This window comes from Lygodium microphyllum, chromosome 14 (genome assembly GCF_053477565.2).
Source record: "Lygodium microphyllum isolate KBCC chromosome 14, Lygodium_microphyllum_v1.1.10, whole genome shotgun sequence".
NCBI lineage: Eukaryota > Viridiplantae > Streptophyta > Polypodiopsida > Schizaeales > Lygodiaceae > Lygodium > Lygodium microphyllum.
In genome coordinates, this window is record NC_141148.1 from 45524535 (window position 1) to 45543613 (window position 19079).

The following is a 19079-nucleotide window of genomic DNA, read 5'->3' on the forward strand; positions in this document are numbered from 1 at the left end:
CCGTACGCGAAGAAGCGGAAGAAGTGCACGAGAGAGAAAGATGGGATGTCATGAAGAGGAGGTGAAGAATCCATCCTTGGGCATTTGTGGTAGGTACATTGCCTCTTCTTGCTTTGTACTTGTGCTTTCTTCTTTTCTTTTGTTTGTTTTTCTTGAAAATGAGATGCATTGAGAGAGAAAGAGAGGAAATGAGAGAGGGATAATAAAGAAGTAAAAGGAAGAGAGAGAGAGAGAGAGAGAGAGAGAGAGAGAGAGAGAGAGAGAGAGAGAGAGAGAGAGAGAGAGAGAGAGAGAGAGAGAGAGAGAGAAGATTAAAGATAACAAAGAAAGAGAGAAAGAGAGAGAAAGGGAGTGAGAGATGAGAATGAGTGAGAGAAATAACGAGGGGGTGGAGAGAAACAAAGGGAGAGGCAACAAAGAAAGAGAAAGAGAGAAAAAAAGAGAGAGGGGAGAGAAAAAGAAACGGAGAGTGAAGGGAGAGATGGATAAAAGGGTGAAGTAAAGAGAGGAATAAGAGTGGAAAAAAAAAGAGAGCTAGAAAGAGAAGGGGAGACAAAAGGGACAAAAAGAGGGAGAAAAAGAGAGATAGAGAAAAAAAACAAATAAAGAGCGAGAGAAAGAGAGAGAAAAGCGGAAACAACAAGAGAATTAGAGAGAATGAAATGATAGAAAGAGAATAGCAGAGGGGGAAGAGAGGCACGTAAAGGGGTGGGAAGAGAGAGTATTTCAATGTTTTGTTTTATGAGTTTTTTATTTTCTATCTTTGATTTTGATTTTAACAAAATGCGTTGAGTGTGAGTGGAGAGGAAAGGAGAGAAAGATAGAGAAAAGAAGGGAGGGAAAGGAAAAGAGAGAAGAAGTGAGAGTGGGGAAAGAAGATGGGGGAGATAAAGAAACATTCATAGAAAGAGAGGGAGAAAGAGAAGCAAAGAAGGATGAAGGGAGGTAAATAAAACAAGAAAAAGAGAAAGAGAATGTGAAAGGTGGGAAGATAATAAATAAGGAGGAAAGGTAGTAAATAAAAAAAGGAAAAAGAGAGAGAGAAAGAGGGACGGGGAGAGAAATAAAAAAGGGTATAGATAAAGACAGAGGGACATAGAGAGAAAAGGAACGGATAAAAAATATGGAGGGAGGCAAACAAATAAAGGGAAAGGGGGAGAAAGACAATTAGAGATTAAAATGAAGGAATATCATAAATGAGAGGAATAACAATCTATTGTTTGTCGTAACGTAGACCAAATGGAAAACGATGATGGTCGTGGTGTTCAAGATCGTGAGGCATATCTTAATCAGTGTGTCCCGTGTCCTTGCTGTCAATGCAAGTTGGCAATTAGATGAAAGCGTCGCTTGTTTATAGATAATGTACGACGCTTTGACGAGTTTCAATCGGAGATAATTGATTAGGCGATCTCAAACTTTGAGTGAACGGTAAGAAAAGTGTGTATCAATCATGCCTTACATTCACAAACTAATTGAATATCATATACAAAAATATTAGAAGTGCCCATAAAATTTATACAAGGAGGTGAACAGTAAGAAAAGTGTGTATCAATCATGCCTTATATTCACAAACTAATTGAATATCATATACAAAAATATTAGAGGTGCTCGTAAAATTTATACAAGGAGGTGATGCCTCATCCCAAGGAGGAATGCACCTATTGCAACCAGTTACAAGAGTTCATGGGCATGTGATGGATGGAGTGTCTGAGCCAATCCACCAGTTGAAAGGCATGATTAAGTCTACACCCTCGATACTAGAGGAGACAATCAGCCTTTTGGACCTTCCTCCAATCTTGGAGCCTCAGATGGAGGCAATGATCGATGCATTGATGCCCATGGATACCGAGTCATTTGATCCGTTGAGAGAGGAAGCGTCAATACCATTATATTATGGGTATCGAATATCTCACATGAAGATGTTGCTTGTGCTCCTAAGTGTGTATACAAAATACAGGTGGAGCGATGTGAGTGTGACCGAGTTGTTCAGGTACATTTTACGTATGCTCCGTTGATATTTTTGACTCCATTATAAAGAGCACTTGTGCTTTTTCAAGGTGTTTTATGATTTTTTAAAAGGTTGCTAAAGTATTATATATTACAATCCAGAAATACGATGCTTGAGTCTCGTGATGATGTGCAACATGTTTTACGAAAGCTTGGCATGGACTACAACAACATCCATGCATGTGTCAATGATTGTGTGTTGTTTCGATGGTGCGCAGATCGGTTGCAGATAGCTCACGTGGTGAATCCCAGAAGGTCCCCAAGAACAAAGTACTCTACTTTTTAGCACAAAAACCCATGTAAAAGCAAGCACGACAAGAGGCAAGAGACAAATTGGGTTCAATCTCCCCCATGCCTTGTGTGAGCGCTTCACAAAGCATGTATTTTATGTATATTTCCAATCTTCATGCTCAATAATAGCCCAATTACAAAAATATGACAAGCTTTTAGCTTTTGAGTTTGGTTTCTACAAAAATAGTAAAATAAAGCTAATGGATGGTGCCCATAGTGTCTGGCACGCCCAATCTCAATGTCCAAATAGAAATAACATATCCAGGCGCATAAGCGCATACAAAATAATAATAAATAATCGATGTCTCAATAGACATAACAAAATATAGGCGTGGCGCCTATCAAAATCTAGTCCAAGAGTCGAAAACTCGCTAGACTCCAATGCTTTCCTCCGCCACTGCTGCTATCTCTACACATCAACTGAAGCATTCACAATCGTTAGTAAAATAACACAATTAAACCAACAAAAGTGAATACCTAGCAGTCTTCAGCTACATAAATAAATCAACTGGTTAGAAATAAATCCTAACCTTAATTTATTACGAGTGCGCACTCTAAACTCATAAACGTTTATTAATTTAATATGCATTTTGCGGAATCACCCGCTATGGAATCACCCATGTACACACTAAATTAATGAAACGCCCGAAAAGGACAGGCGTCCCCATCAACTTCTCGCACAAAGAATCCTCTTTGTGTATGAGCCCCGGTCATCTAAGTTTACGGAATCCATCGTAAAACCTCACGGAATTCACCGTGGAATATGCCTCCTGGCATCATACCCCCGGGGTGGGATAGCAATTGACCTCAATTGCTATTAGCTCAATGTGGAGCTAACAGAGTGGGGAAAGCATTTAAGTCTCTAGCGTGCATCCATTGTGCTTCCTCTACAGGATGGTTCTTAAATTTGACTAGATATCTAGAATACCTTCGGCCAGTTCTAGTGGTCATGTAGTCAGTGTCTATAATGGCTTCTGGTTCAAGTATTTCAGTCTCTTCTTCTAGTAAAGGTGGGTTTTCATAGACAGGGTGGATAGGTAATTGGCCTCTAAATGGTCTCAATAAACTAATATGAAATGTATTATGAATTTTCCAATGAGATGGTAGTTCTAACTTGAATGCATTGTCATTAATCTTATGAATGATTCTAAATGGTCCGTAGAATCTAGGAGCTAATTTGACAACTGGATGTCTATCTACACTTTGCAGTCTACGCTTTTCTATTCTAAGCCAAACATAATCATCAACTTTGAAATTCATGGCTTGTCTTTTCTTGTTGGCTTGTTTGGTATATGATTGTTGGGCTTTAGCAATCATATCCTTTACCTCATCAAAAATAGAGTTATGCATAGTAGCAATATCATCGGCACTTTGTATTCTATTAGACAAAGATGCAACAGGTGTAGATAATCTATATCCATAAATAACTTCAAAAGGTGCTTTCTTTGTAGATGTGTGCGGTGTATTGTTATATGCAAACTGTAATAAATGTAAATGAGTATCCCATGTCTGAGGTTTAGAGATAGTGTATGCACGTAAAAGATCTAAAATGGTGCTATTTGTGGCTTCTGTTTGTCCATTTGTTTCTGGATGAAATGCAAATGAGAAATCAATCTTTGTGCCTAGATTTGCAAACAGTGTAATCCAAAAATTATTACAAAATCTAGAATCTCTATCTGAAATAATCACTTTCGGCAATCCATGGTTAGTAAAAACAGTTTTCAAAAATAACTGTGCTGCTTGTGATGCTGTTAAAGTTTTCTTACATGCAATGAAATATGCTTGCTTACTAAATCTATCTACAATTGTCCAAATCATGTCATGGTTAGATTTAGTATTTGGTAAACCAGTAATGAAATCCATAGATATATGTTCCCAAGGTTTAGATGGAATAGACAAATGCATTAATAGTCCATACTGTTTACCATGATGTCTCTTTATTCTTTGACAAATCAAACATTCAGAAACAAAATTAGATACATCTGCATCCATATGCGGCCAATAAAAATCTTCAGTTAACATGCGTAATGTAGAAATGATACCTCTATGACCTTGATATGGGGGACAATGAATTTCATTCAAAAGAAAAGATCGGAATGGAATAGTAACACACAGTCTCTTTTCAAAGAACATGAATCCATCATTATATGACAATGAATCAACAGGAATGAAATTATTTTGAACTAATTTTTGCCAATCAGAATGAAAAGTAATATCCTGGTGATATGTGTCTTTCATGGCAATCAAAGAATCAAAAGTTATGATAGAAATGTTATGAATTGCAGGTCTTCTACTCAATGCATCAGCAACTACATTTTCTTTTCCAGGTTGGTATTGAATGATAGGATGGAAACTTTGAATGAATGAAGCCCATTTGATATGACGGTCAAAAATTTGGGGTTGGCTAAGTAGATGTCTAATGCTTTGCTGGTCGGTCTTTATCATGAATTCTGAACCCATTAAATAATGCTTCCATTGTTTTAATGCTTGGACAACTGCTAAGAGTTCCTTGTCATAAGTGGAATATTTAAGCTCAGAGGGTTTCAGCTTAGAACTAGAATATGCTATTGGATGGTTGTCTTGCATTAGCACGGCTCCTATTCCTGATCCGCTAGTATCGGTCACAACTAAAAAGAATGGTCTGCTAAAGTCAGGCAATTGTAGAACAGGGGCATTGGTTAATGCACGTTTGAGTAAGTCAAAGGATTTCTGCTGGTTTTCAGTCCATTGATAAACAATTCCTTTCTTAAGAAGTTTGGTCAATGGTAAAGCAAGTAATGAGAAATTACGTACAAACTTCCTATAGAAACTAGCAAGACCAAGGAATGAGCGTAATTCATGTACATTTTTAGGAACAGGCCAATGCAATATTGCATCAATTTTCTTAGGATCAACTTTTATTCCTTCTTTTGATACAATATGACCTAGATATTCTATTTCTGTCTTAAAGAATTCACTCTTGTCAGGATTTGCAAACAATTGATTTTCTTTCAGTAATTGAAAAACTAATGATAAATGCTCATAATGCTCTTTTTCACTTTGACTGAACACTAAAATATCATCAAAGAAAACAATCACACAATATTGATATTTTAGAAAAATATGGTTCATCATTCTACTGAAAGTGGCAGGTGCATTAGTTAATCCGAATGGCATGACTAAGAATTCGTAATGGCCAAACTGTGTCCTGAATGCAGTCTTAAATATGTCGGATCTATCTAGCCTCACCTGATGATATCCAGACTTAAGGTCAATTTTACTAAATATAGAAGATCCTTGCAGTTTGTCCATAAGGTCATCAACTCTAGGTATAGGATACCTATTCTTTACAGTGATCTTGTTTAATGCTCGGTAGTCAATACACATCCGATAAGTATTATTCTTTTTCTTGACTAAGAGCACAGGTGCACCGAATGGAGAACTGCTAGGTCGAATTAAGCCTCTATTTCGTAATTCTTCAACTTGACTCTGGATTTCTTTTTGCTCTATTTGATTGTGCCTATATGGGGCTTTGCAAGGTGGTTGTGTGCCAGGTATTAGATCAATCTTATGGTCTTCTGGACGTGATGGTGGTAAACCTGGTGGTAGATCTTCTGCAAAACAGTCCTTAAAATATGCAAGAAATTCCTTATGCCTAGGGTGCATATGATTTTCCTTTGCATGCAATTCATTCACCCAAATGAGATATGATTTAGTATTCTTGCGTAGTGCACGTTTTGCTTGAGTATGCGAAAGCAGTGGAAATATATGAGATGCATGCATACCAAATAATGTAATAGATTTTCCTTGAAAATTTATATTCATTGTGTGTGTGGAATAATCTATATTGGGATTATGTTGGTGTCTCCATGGCATTCCTAGAATAATGTCGCTTGACTGTAATGGGACAACTAAGAAATTTCTTCTTTCAATATATGGACCAATTTGAATTTCTAAATCTTGAACTTCTTGTGTGCCATTGTACCTAGTGCCTAAAAATGCAGCTTTTATGCGATAGTGCGTAGGTACAATATGCAGTTTCAATTCCTTTACCAATTTTGCTGAAATAAAGTCATGGGTACTACCGTCATCATGCAATATAGTTCTTTCTTTTCCATGCACCATACATTTCATAGTCAACAATGAATGTGAAGTAGGCATACCTGGTAAAGTGTTGGAAGTAGTAGTAGGATCATCTTCTTCTTCAGTGAAATCCGGCATATCCTCATGCTCTTCTTCGTCCATAGCTCCAAGGTAGTTGATATGTGCTGATGGCTTCTTTGAATGACAATTTGCTGCGAGATGCCCTGGCTGGTGACACTTGTAGCATACGATGGGCTTGGCTTTGGTCACATTATTTGCAATGGCTGGGAGTCTGGGTATATTTGGATTTGCTTGTGGAATAGGCTTAGAATTTGAATTGACAGTGGATGGTAATGCAGGTGGTTTAGGCCAATTCTTGCGGAAAGATGGTGATGAAAAACGACCTGGATTAAACCTTCTGAAATTGGAATTGAATTGTTTAGATCCATAATTACCGTTTGCTTGGAATGGCTGTGGTCGTCGATCTCTTCCGCGTAACTTATCTTCAGTGTCGTGGGCTAAGGAGATGGCGTCTTCAAGGGTAGCAGGCTTGAACATGTTCACTTCAGCGTAGTAATGTCCAAGAAGTCCAGACATATACTTCCGCTTATGTGTCGTCTCTGGTACGTCTTCAAGCATGCGTAGCTGTAGGAGTGCATTCCAAAAACGCTCTGTATACTGTGGAATAGGCTCACGATCGCGCTGTTGAAGTAAATCCCATTGCTTGATAGCCTTCTCATGAAATTGCGGTGGTAGGAAATTTTGCATGAACTTCTTCTTGAAATCTTCCCATGTAGCAGGACATTCTATGCTCTTGTGGACTACAGTCCACCAAAGTGATGCTCTGTCTATCAGATGATTAGTAACACACTTGATTTTATCTTTCTCGGGATAAGTTTCCTCATGGAAATAGTCATCAAACTGGCTAATGAATGATAAAACAGTCTTTCCTTCTCTTATGCCATTGAAAGTGCGAAACTTGAAACTTCGTTTACTTATCTTGGATTCCTTACGAATGGTTTGTGCTTCAAGAGTGGCGTTGATGGTACGGCGAATCAAATCTTCAGCTTGAGGTTCTTCTTTGTCAGTGGACGCTCCTTGTAGCTTTGTCAATTGCGCTTGCAAGGCTTGCCTAGCTCTTCGCTCTTCTTCCAATTGCAGCATGATAAGATCCAGCTTTTGTTCCATGGTAGGCTCGGGTAGATCGTCTTCAGCCATAGGATCATCCATATGTGGGGTAGTCATCCTGTAAAACTCAACAAACCTTTCTCACTCAAAATCAGTTAGCGGGATGAGCGTAGCTCAAATTTGGGGTTACAAGGCTATGTATTTTTGGGTATTTTCTTCTTCAATTTTCAGAAATTCTGCAATATTTCTGTCTCCGTTTGCTGAAAGTACTTCAACGAACTTGTAGATAGGTAGAACACCTTGCTGCGAACAACTTTCCAGTTCAGAGTTTTTGCATACGAACAAGTCTTCTATGAGTTTTAAGCACTAATCAGTTCTGATTTAGTCTGACTTGCAGAGTTGCAGACTTAACAGACTTGCAGAGTTGTTGACTTGCTGGACTTAGGCCGACTTGCAGAACTTGCAGAACTTGATTATCGTCGACTTACGGAACTTGACTTCAGAAGTGCGAGACCCGGAGTTTATCGACTTCTCTGCCCTGTGTGACTTGATAAGAGTTGAGTGACTTAAGCTTAATAGCTTAAGCTATGGAAGGAGGAATTAATGGGCAGCAACGATGTCAATTTTCGTGGGGGGGGGGGGGGGGGGCGTTTTTGCCTGCGCGGAATTTTCGGAGGTACTTCCTGATATGACGACTCAAATTTGTGGAGTTTGAAGCCTTTTTAAAGCTTCTAAGCTTAAGATTAAGCTTTAATAGAATAATTAAGTTGGATTTGAGAAGAGCTTATCTCTGTAACTCCACGACTTGATGATGGAAGTGTTTGAGTGGTCCTCCGCCTGCAGAGCTTGGTCCTTCGCGATCTGACAGTGGAAACATGGGTTCTTGATCGCCAGAAGTCTGCCTGTATCGACGGTTCGCGACGAGGTTGACTGTAGAGGCCGTTTGTTCTTGGAGCTCCGCCTTCGCCCGAGATTGGTAGCGATTGGAAGCTCTTGATCTCTGCTCCGCTCTGATACCACTGGTGCGCAGATCGGTCGCAGATAGCTCACGTGGTGAATCCCAGAAGGTCCCCAAGAACAAAGTACTCTACTTTTTAGCACAAAAACCCATGTAAAAGCAAGCACGATAAGAGGCAAGAGACAAATTGGGTTCAATCTCCCCCATGCCTTGTGTGAGCGCTTCACAAAGCATGTATTTTATATATATTTCCAATCTTCATGCTCAATAATAGCCCAATTACAAAAATATGACAAGCTTTTAGCTTTTGAGTTTGGTTTCTACAAAAATAGTAAAATAAAGCTAATGGACGGTGCCCATAGTGTTTGGCACGCCCAATCTCAATGTCCAAATAGAAATAACATATCCAGGCGCATAAGCGCATACAAAATAATAATAAATAATCAATGTCTCAATAGACATAACAAAATATAGGCGTGGCGCCTATCAAAATCTAGTCCAAGAGTCGAAAACTCGCTAGACTCCAATGCTTTCCTCCGCCACTGCTGCTATCTCTACACATCAACTGAAGCATTCACAATCGTTAGTAAAATAACACAATTAAACCGACAAAAGTGAATACCTAGCAGTCTTCAGCTACATAAATAAATCAACTGGTTAGAAATAAATCCTAACCTTAATTTATTACGAGTGCGCACTCTAAACTCATAAACGTTTATTAATTTAATATGCATTTTGCGGAATCACCCGCTATGGAATCACCCATGTACACACTAAATTAATGAAACGCCCGAAAAGGACAGGCGTCCCCATCAACTTCTCGCACAAAGAATCCTCTTTGTGTATGAGCCCCGGTCATCTAAGTTTACGGAATCCACCGTAAAACCTCACGGAATCCACCATGGAATATGCCTCCTGGCATCATTCGAGGAGGCTACGGGACTATGGAGACATGTCCAAAGTGTGGTGCTCACATGTATCGATAGGACTTGCAAGGGCAAACCATCCCTCAGAAAGTTCTTAAACACTTTCCACTTATACCGCGTATTTGTCACATGTTTCGCACGTTGACAGGTATGGTGAACTTGATAATGGCGGGCCATGCATAGAATAGATCTACAGATAGAGTCCAACGAATATCAACAGATTCATGCGCATGGAGCCACATTGACTCTACCTTTCCAGGCTTTGTACAAGAGCCAAGGAATCTTTGGCTCGGTCTTGCTATGGATAGCGTGAATCCATTTGGTCTCCACTCAACTTCTTACAATGTGTGGCGTGTAGTCCTTGTTAACTACAATATCCTGCTGTCGCAGCATGTAGGGTTGAAGGTCACCACAGGGGTTTGGCAAGATAATTGGACAAGATAGATGGAGATGTGTCTTCGACAGATAGGCAGTTACAAGTGAGTGTTTGAGGGTTCAAGAAAATCATTCACAACCTTCAGTTCACCATATCCTTTGACTTTTCTTGGAAAGAAAGAATTATACATAAGATGGTTGAATATATGGGTTAAGAGCTTGAAACTTATGCTTCACAAAGATGGATGAATTGCAAAGAGGAGCTAAACTTCAATTGATACAAGATAAGTCTTGTCCTTCCTTGCCTATGAATATAGTTGCCTATTTCAGCCTAGGCATGAAGAAGAACTACAAGATACATTCTATGTTCAAATGTTTAATGAAGATAGAGGACCAAGAAGAAGACTGGCTAGATGCCTTTGAATGAATCATGGTTATAGGACTAGCATCACTGTTGTTGGGCTTTCATGAGAAGATTAATAATTTTTGGATTAAGCAGCTGCATAAAAGATTTAGCTCATGGATTGATTGTTATGGACAACCAAGATTATTTCTAAAGTATGACAAGAAATCACCAAAAAGCTTCTTTAACTCCTCCCTTAAATGAAGAGGAAGCAAGATACTTTGTAGAGTGAATTACGGATCTAGATTGTACTTGCAATGATTGGAGATGAAGCATAATCTATGTTTATAGGTTTTAGTCCATGAATATCCTGTTTTAGGCTGAGAAGAAGAGTCCAAAAGGATCTCTGAATAGTGTCAAAAGATGTCCTTGAAACATAGTTACAAGGAGTAAAGCTTGTAATCACTCATATGAACCAAGAACAACCCATGTTCTACCAGGATGAAGGAAGTGGATCACAAATGAAGCTTCAACCCATAAATTCCATGTTTTGGGTAGCCAAGAATAAGCCAAGATGATAAAATAATCTACCAAAGAGTGTCTTCAATCCTTTCAAGGCAAGAGTGTTTAAACACGGTAATTACAAGCAAAAGCAGAGCACCATAAGAATAGAAAATGGAATTTCCATGAGACAAGAATCAGCCCAAAGAATGTGATGGACTGCATATGACAAACCAAAATCAGAGTTTAATACCTCCCAAAGATCCCTTCTTGATAGAGAAGAGGGTCTACATCAAGCTGTAGGAACATAGCGCATTGTCCTTCTTTTCATTTACACAAATACATGTATCTCTTGAACTGTACAAGGGGTGCTTTGCAAAACAGAGATTCAGCCCACAAAGAAAGTAATGGGCTGCATATAACAGTCCAAATCAAAGCTTTATATTTTCCAAGAACTCCTTTTGATAGAGAAGAGAGTTTACTTCAAGAGGTAGATGCATAAGACATTCCTTCTCTTGTTTCTTCACAAGTGTATGTATCTCTTGAATCATATAAGAGATGCTTTGTAAAATAGAAATTTAGTCCATTAAAGAGCATTCCTTGGCCTTTCAACTCAGCCCACAAGTCTCGATAAGAAGGATCAAGAAGTGGAACAAGGGCTCCCTTCAAAGGAGTGAATTGCTACTCCAAAGATGTGGACACACACAATGATCAAAGCTTCCTCCTTTCTCCTTCCATGAGCATGAATGATCCTTGAATGGGATGCTGCTCTCCTTTTTATACATATTTACCCTGTTTTACTCAGCCAAGAGTGGCCTTCCATTTTCATTAATGCATGGGAAAGAGAGGCACTTACAATTCGAGTTAAGTCTTCTGAAGTTACTTGTGGTTGCATGGCATGAGCTTCCCCTTTATGCGGTGGCTTGGACACCTCTTTTCTCTCCTTCATCCATGGCACTCTATTCCAGTCTAAGATCTACCCGAAAAATGCGGCGGAGATCACATTGCCCCTTGTCTTCTTTTTTGACTATTTTACAAGTATCACAAGTAAGGTGCAAGACATATACAATTTCCTATGTTCAAAACATAGTAAACTTCATGGACTTAAGTGATTCTTATTTCTAATGAACTTTTGAGTCATGTTTTTAGAGTAACTTCATCACTAACATATGTAGTCAGGGCCTCATCCAAGCCATATGTTTGTCCATGATCACATATACCATGTCATATGTAGCATGTATTACAAGGACCCATGATAAAGTTATTGCATTTTAAGGCAGAGAGCCTCATCTTTTTTACACCATGCCATATGTTGGTGGACTTAAGTTTTTAAGATTTATTGTACTAGGCAAGTCTCTATGTAGTATGTCTAGATTACAAGTGACTAACTGATATATATAAAGGATAAATTTTGTATGTTTAGACCATGGGTAAAGAATCCCATGACACCACCATGACTTTCTATGAAGAAAGGACACTTGATCCTTAGCTTGCTCGTTCTTGGGCGCTACAAAGTCAAGAATATGAACCTCTATCTCCATCCATTAGTTTATGAGCTCAAGATTTTGTAAGAGGAGGGGATTGTCATGGAATATGTGAGTAAGGATGGTCACTTGCAACTACCTCGCGTTCCTTGGGTTTTTTCCACTAAAGAAGAGTGCACTGTGAAGCAAATTATCAGGTCTATCCACACCCCGACGAGTATGATATGCTCCCTTGGATCCACTTTCTCTAAAAAGACGACCAACTATCATGGCTAAGATTCCATGATTAGCATAAGATATGTCATGTTTGTACTGGTCTTGATTGTAAGTGGCCTACGTATTTTTCTATTTAGTGTCTAGTTGGTGTTCATAATGCTTCTTCATTTGTGGCAGTTTGTACTACCGATCGCGATCGCGGGATGCCTCACTTCAGAAATACATGGGGCGATTTACAGGTTGTCAAATTTAGTGAAATGGATGTCACATAAGGAGATCAAGACATCCTCTATTGAATTCACAAGGTGGGGAGTGGTAGAGACGATCTACCTCTTTGAGAAGTACCTGCCCAGCAGCATGCTCAAAATCAAACTCACCTCATGGTGCATCTTGTAGACGAAGTGGAGATTGCGGGACCTGTCCATACGCGATGGATGTTCTTCTTGGAGTGCTTCATGAAAACCTTGAAAGGCTTTGTGCAACAACGAGCTCGGCCAAAAGGTAGCATGGCTAAAGGTTGGTTGGTGTCAGTGGCGTTAGTGCATATTTCACAGTGGCTATCAACGATGGATTCAGATAACAGTATACTATGGTCACTGAAGGTCGATGATAGATTGATCAGAGATGTGGTGGTTGGAAATGGGATAGAAGAAAGGATGGATGTTGCAATGGAGAAGAAAGTGAATCATTTTTGTATGTTGCATCATGTATCCCTCGGGGGGTTCACTATATATATATCCTTGATATAACATGCATTCATGGCCTATTTATAAATATCCTTATCTGTAAATTTTTCTTGAATAAAACACAACCCTTTTCTATTCAATCTGTAAGTAACCCCTTTATATGACATCTTTTTGTATGTAAAAATTTTATAAAAATAGTATTTTAAAAACTCCTTATTTTGAACTCACGTTATATATACATATATTCATGGGTGACCCCCCCGAGATGTATCCATGGAGACATGGCTCACTAGGTACGAGCAACCCAAGAAAGATTAGGAAGAAGTGTGATTGGAATTTTGATGCAGTACGTGCCATCGACGGATTTGATATCCTGATGGCATAGGGGAGATGCTGCGGTTTATGTCTATGCGATGGTTACATGGAGCTTTGATTACACCTTCTCGAAAAGGGGTGGAGGTCGCTACTAAGGAGTGGGAATTCTTGAAAGGCTGTAGTCCGAAGGTGACTGCATGTTTTATAAGCTATCATATCTAGATTTTATATATGATAACTAATCTAACCGTTTCAATGTATAGTACAAAATCTGCAGTGTAGCGTGGCTGCGTGGGTGATATTTTTGCGTTGAGCGTATCGATAAAATGCGCTCCACAATGGATTGTGGTGTCATGGCAAAGTTCGAGCAAGAGAGTCGACGATGAGCCATAGATCCAAACACCATTATAGATAAGACTGAGTATTTTGGAAACTTACAAAGTGTTATCTCAGTGGATTACCATAGCTTCTCCATGATCATATTCTATGTACAATGGTCAAAGTTGGGGCAGCCGTTTGGTGAGGTCCATCTGGATTTCTGAAAATAGATTCCGAGAAAAGATAGATGGATCTGCACGACATGTTTGTCTTGTCAGCCCATTGTGAATAGGTGCATGACCTATTTTTCTAAAAAAATTTCACGATACTAAACAATCACAAATGTTGAATCACTTTTATATGTGATTTTGAATAGGTAATTTTCTATCCAAACCCTCGACAACCTTGATGGTAGTATGTTGTGCCGTCAGCTCCTTGGAGTGCGAGAGTGTATGATGAAAGCAATGTTTCTAATGTAGATGAGGAGAGTATGTAGGTGGAGGGGTCAATATTACAGAGGGTGAAGGTCGAAGAGGGCTTGGAGCATGTAGAGGAGGTAGATTTGGGTAATGATGATGGAAAGATAGGAGGCCAAAAATTCTTTGGAGAACGAAGTGGACTCCTACTTTTGTGGTGACCTATCTATAGACCTTCCAGTGTACGCGGAGTTGTGCTAGGAGATTGATATGGGACCATAGGCTAGGTCATACTTGCTGTATCCACTTACTCAATTCGTTGATGAATCACTTTTGAGGGTACTTTAGAATATGCATTTTAAGTAGCAATATTTTTTTCAGAGTTATATTATCATGCTTTACTTAAATCTTTATATTGATTATGCTCACATCATTTTCTATATGTGCAGGTTACCATTGACGATATTTGGAGAGCAAGATGAGTCAAGGAATGAGTGACGAGAAGTTGCAGGAGATATTCAGACGTACGTCTCTAAATTAGATGGCCCGATTCAGAGATATGGCAGATCAAGAGCTGTCTCGGACACCATCGAGCCGTTTCATGAGATCTACTTTGGCACGCTCTAATGCTTTGTGTTAATCCTCAAACGAACGAAGGTGGAAAATCCGGAAAAGCTAAAGCAGAAGACAAAGACAAAGGCCAAGGAAAAGAGAAACGGAAGACAAAGATGCACAAGGAGAAGAGTCCTAAATAAGGGAGAAAGACGCACAAGGAAAAGCAGAAGTCAAAACTTTTGTAAAAGAGCGCAAGTGCATCATGGTTTAATTCAAGGAGTGCCGAGCTCTCACCCGTGCAATTTGTAAATGTAGATGGGTGGTGGAAAGAAAGCTAGGAAGATAGAAGGACAATGGGAAAAAGGGCATAGGCTACGGCCGGCCATGTAAAAAAGGGAAAAGGAGATGACCGCCCAAAAGGGATTTAGGGTTTTGTATATAAAGTTGAAAAGTGAATGAGAAGCTCATTCTTGTGTGTGGCCAAAAGTAGCTCTCCTCTTCTTCTTCTTCTTCTTGTTCTTGCTTGCTTGAGCTTGTGCTTGAGAGAGGGAGTGTGAGGGTGAGGGACTGTGGGATGGAGAAGCTCTCCATCTTCTCCTCTCTTCTTCTCTTCTCTTCTCTTCTCTTCTCTTCTCTTGCTCGCGGTGATGGAGCTTGGAGCGTGAAGCTTGAGGATGGAGCTTGCTTGAAGCTTGCACTTGGATCGTGGAGCTACCCGAGTGCGCTGGAGAGGAGGTAACTCGAACGGCATGGAGGTAAGCTCACTATACCCGTAGATATAGATGGCGCGTCGGCTATGTGAGAGGTATCCATTAGTGCTCGGCTTGGAACGCTTGAAACAATAAGCGATCCGTGGGTCTTGGCGGTTAAGTGAAAGTTCCCACATTTTGGTTCCATTGCCAGGACCAACAGATTCAAGTCTTGAGTGCTTGCGCGCTTTGAATCGAGCATCAAAGTAAGGGTTTCTCCGAACCGGTGCTTGAGATAGGTAGGAAATGAGGGGGTTGAAGATAGTATTCGATCTCCTTGGTAAGTAGATTTTTTTTCTTTTTTGAGATTTGTGTGTGAGATGGAGTAGTGTAGGTATCTACCTTGTGATTTGGATACATTAGAGTAGGAGAAAACAAGGAAAAACAAAGAAAACAAGCACTAGGGTTTACTGTTGCAAAACAGGGCAAAAATCGTGCAAGAATTGGTAAAATGCTTGCTAGTGATGCCTAAGATCGGCATATGAGTGATTGGGGGCACCAACACCATGCCCGGGAAGGGGTATAAGAGCCAACAGGCCAAGGGAGAGCTCATTTGTGAATGTTTCAGTTTGAGAGAGAGAGAGAGAGAGAGAGAGAGAGAGAGAGAGAGAGAGGGAGCCATTGCACGATCTCCCCCGATCTAGCCATTGACGAGCCTACCGCGCTAACCAAGTACATAAATCCCTTCCCCTATCATCCTAGATAGGACCTGGAGGTTTGCGCTTGGAATGGTTGACTAAATCACAAGAATCGAGCAAGATCGGCATCGCGCTGTTTCCGTCGTGCCGCATTCGACACGGCCGAGCGGTCGCTTCTAGGCCGAGTCCCAGAATCGGCCCTCGGCCCCTTACCATTCAGCCACTCGGCCCGAAACCCTAGTCGACCCTCGGATTGCTGTCTGAGGCAACTGTCCGAGTCAACCCACTCGGCCATCTGAGTCAAAGCTCTTTGCCACGTGGCACATGTGGCCCTTGGCCACACCCGGGATTCGGCCCTCGGCCAATTGGCCCGTCCGAATTATCCTGTCCATCAATGCTGCATAGAAAATGATTAGAGAATTCCATAGAATATGAATTAACACCACCGAAGCTGCATTAAGGCGGTTCCACCAATGTGGAAGCTCCATCTAGATGTTTTGTTGACCAATTTTGTACTTAATCAAGTTCCATCATAGGTGAGTTGTCTCCATTATCCCCCCCATAGCTTGAGTCCAAGAGCTTTCCTATAAAAAAATATAGAGAATCTTCATAAAATAAGATCATATTTAGCAATAATGGAGAGAGAGTAGTGAGAATTCATACATTACTACTACAATTAAGGATGATTTGAGGGTGATTTAGGAGGGGAATTCTAATGGTTTATTAGAGAGAGGAGAAGAGAGAAAAAGGGTTGGGAGTCTAATGAATGATGTTTTATGGAAGCATTAAGTGTGGGGAAGAAAGTGTGGGTGTGTATAAAATTGGGAGGTGGTCTCCATCATAGTTGGAAAAAGTTGGCGTCCACCATTTTGGCCATATATCTTGACTCATAGCTCCAAAAAATTATTAAAAAATACCAGCCAAAACTTCAGCTCACACTCTACAACTTTCATGTTGAAAAGGTTTTTTGGATCAGAGTGAAAGTATTTTTAAAAAATCTTACAAAATCATGTGCCTGATTTTTCTTCCACTAATGCTTCCAAGAAGGGTCCCATTTTTTTGAATTATCATAAGGCTCCAAAGCCATGAAATTATGAGCCTCACATGCCCTTTGGATGGCTCCAAATCCATTTCATGTCTTTTCTTTTCACATTACACATTTTTCCTTCACCTTCCTCCATTGATCTTTACTCTTCACCCTCCCCTTGGTAAACCGGTCCATGAAATATTTCCATCCAGTGATTTCTTGGATTTCCCAAGAGATTGTTCCCATCCTCTTCTTTATTTCAAACCTCCAAATATAAAAAAAATCAACAAAGTGTTAGACAAATATTTTTTTGTGATTTTCTCAGATCAGCTCTTTATGACCCATTACTTTTGTCATGTAAGCAAAGTGTTGGGTTTAATATCCACTGTAAGTCAACAACCTATCAACATGCTTTCTAACTCTCTGACCTTCTCAATTATGGTGCATTTTGAGAATTCCTCTTATGAGGTGGTACATACCTATTTTTCCTAACTCCACGTGTAGTAATTGATGGTATACCAAGTTTACTATTTAAGTTATCACTCCTAGGTGACTCATAGCTAAAAGTAAGTGACCTAGTAATATCTTCAAATATCTTCTCTTTGCCTTTATCTAATCTCCCCCTCACAGATATATCCATGTCAATGGACAAAGAACCCTAACTGTGCAAATGACCTAACTGTAGAAGACATATCATTTGTAAGTCCACTCATAGTAGTACTAGTAGAAGGATAAGTTTTAGCATGAGTATTATTGGCTGGTCCATAAAAAATAACCACTTTTGGACCTCCATACCATGAAGCTAACTCATCAAACACATCTTTGCTAACCAATGTCTCACGCAAGTAGATGGATTGTAGCATTTTTATGCTTTCATATCCTCTGCATAACCAACAAAGATAGACTTAAGAGCCCTTGGATTCTTCCTCTTCTCATCTAGCACATGTACATAAGCAATATCCAAATACTTTTAAATGATTGATATTTGATTTATGCACATACATTTTCTCATACCGTGTAAGATCATGAATACTAGGTATAGGAGTTCCGTTCAAGATATACATTATAGTCACAATTATTTCAACCCAAGTGGAAAATTCTTCTCATTCAACATAGCTCTTGCATATTCCATAAGCACTATATTTCCCCTCTCTACCACACCATTATGCAGTAGTGTATAACTACATGTAAGCCTCCTTTTAATGCCAAACACTTGTCAAATTCATGAGAAATATACTCATATTCTCCATTAGATCTCAAGCATGAGATATAACAACCAAACTCATTTTTAGCATAGTTTTTGAAATCTTTGAAAATTTCTAGTACTTTATTCTTGTGCTTCAAAATGTATAGCCAAGGATGTTTGCTGAAAATATCAATAAAAGAGACATAATATCATGCACCACTAAATGACACATTATGTGCTAGACCTCACACATCTGAATACACTAGCTGCAATGGTCTATTGTTGTTCCTGACATGTCTAAAAAATGGAAATCTAGTTTGCTTTCCAAATTGGCAAGTGGAACATGCATGTTCTAAATCCATATACTTGACTTTCAACAAACCAAGTACAATCTCCTTCTATTGCATGGTTTCCAACCATTGTATGTTAACATGTCCAATGTGCTTATGCCATATTTTTGCATCTCAAAATTCTCCATTGTCATGAGTAAATATGGTTATCTTTAGTTCAAGAAACATCCACCAAGGTAAACATCTTGCCATCCCTATTTCCTTTTGCAAAACTTGCAACCATTTTCCATATTCTTCAATAAAACAACCATCTCTATTGAATCTGACCTAAAGATTCTGCTCAACCATTTGTCTAATAGATATCAAATTGTTAGTGATAGATGGTACATGTAAAACATCATATAGATTCTTTTTCTTTCCATCATGCATGGCTAATGGTACAACACTTGTATGCTTAATGTCATACTACATATCATTACCTATACATACCTAGCCATGAGAGTCTACAAGCATCTCATTGAACCACTCTCTATGCAGGGTCATATGATTTGAGTCACCTAAGTCAATGTACCACTTTTCATTAGCCTTTCCTTGCTTAGGCATCTCCC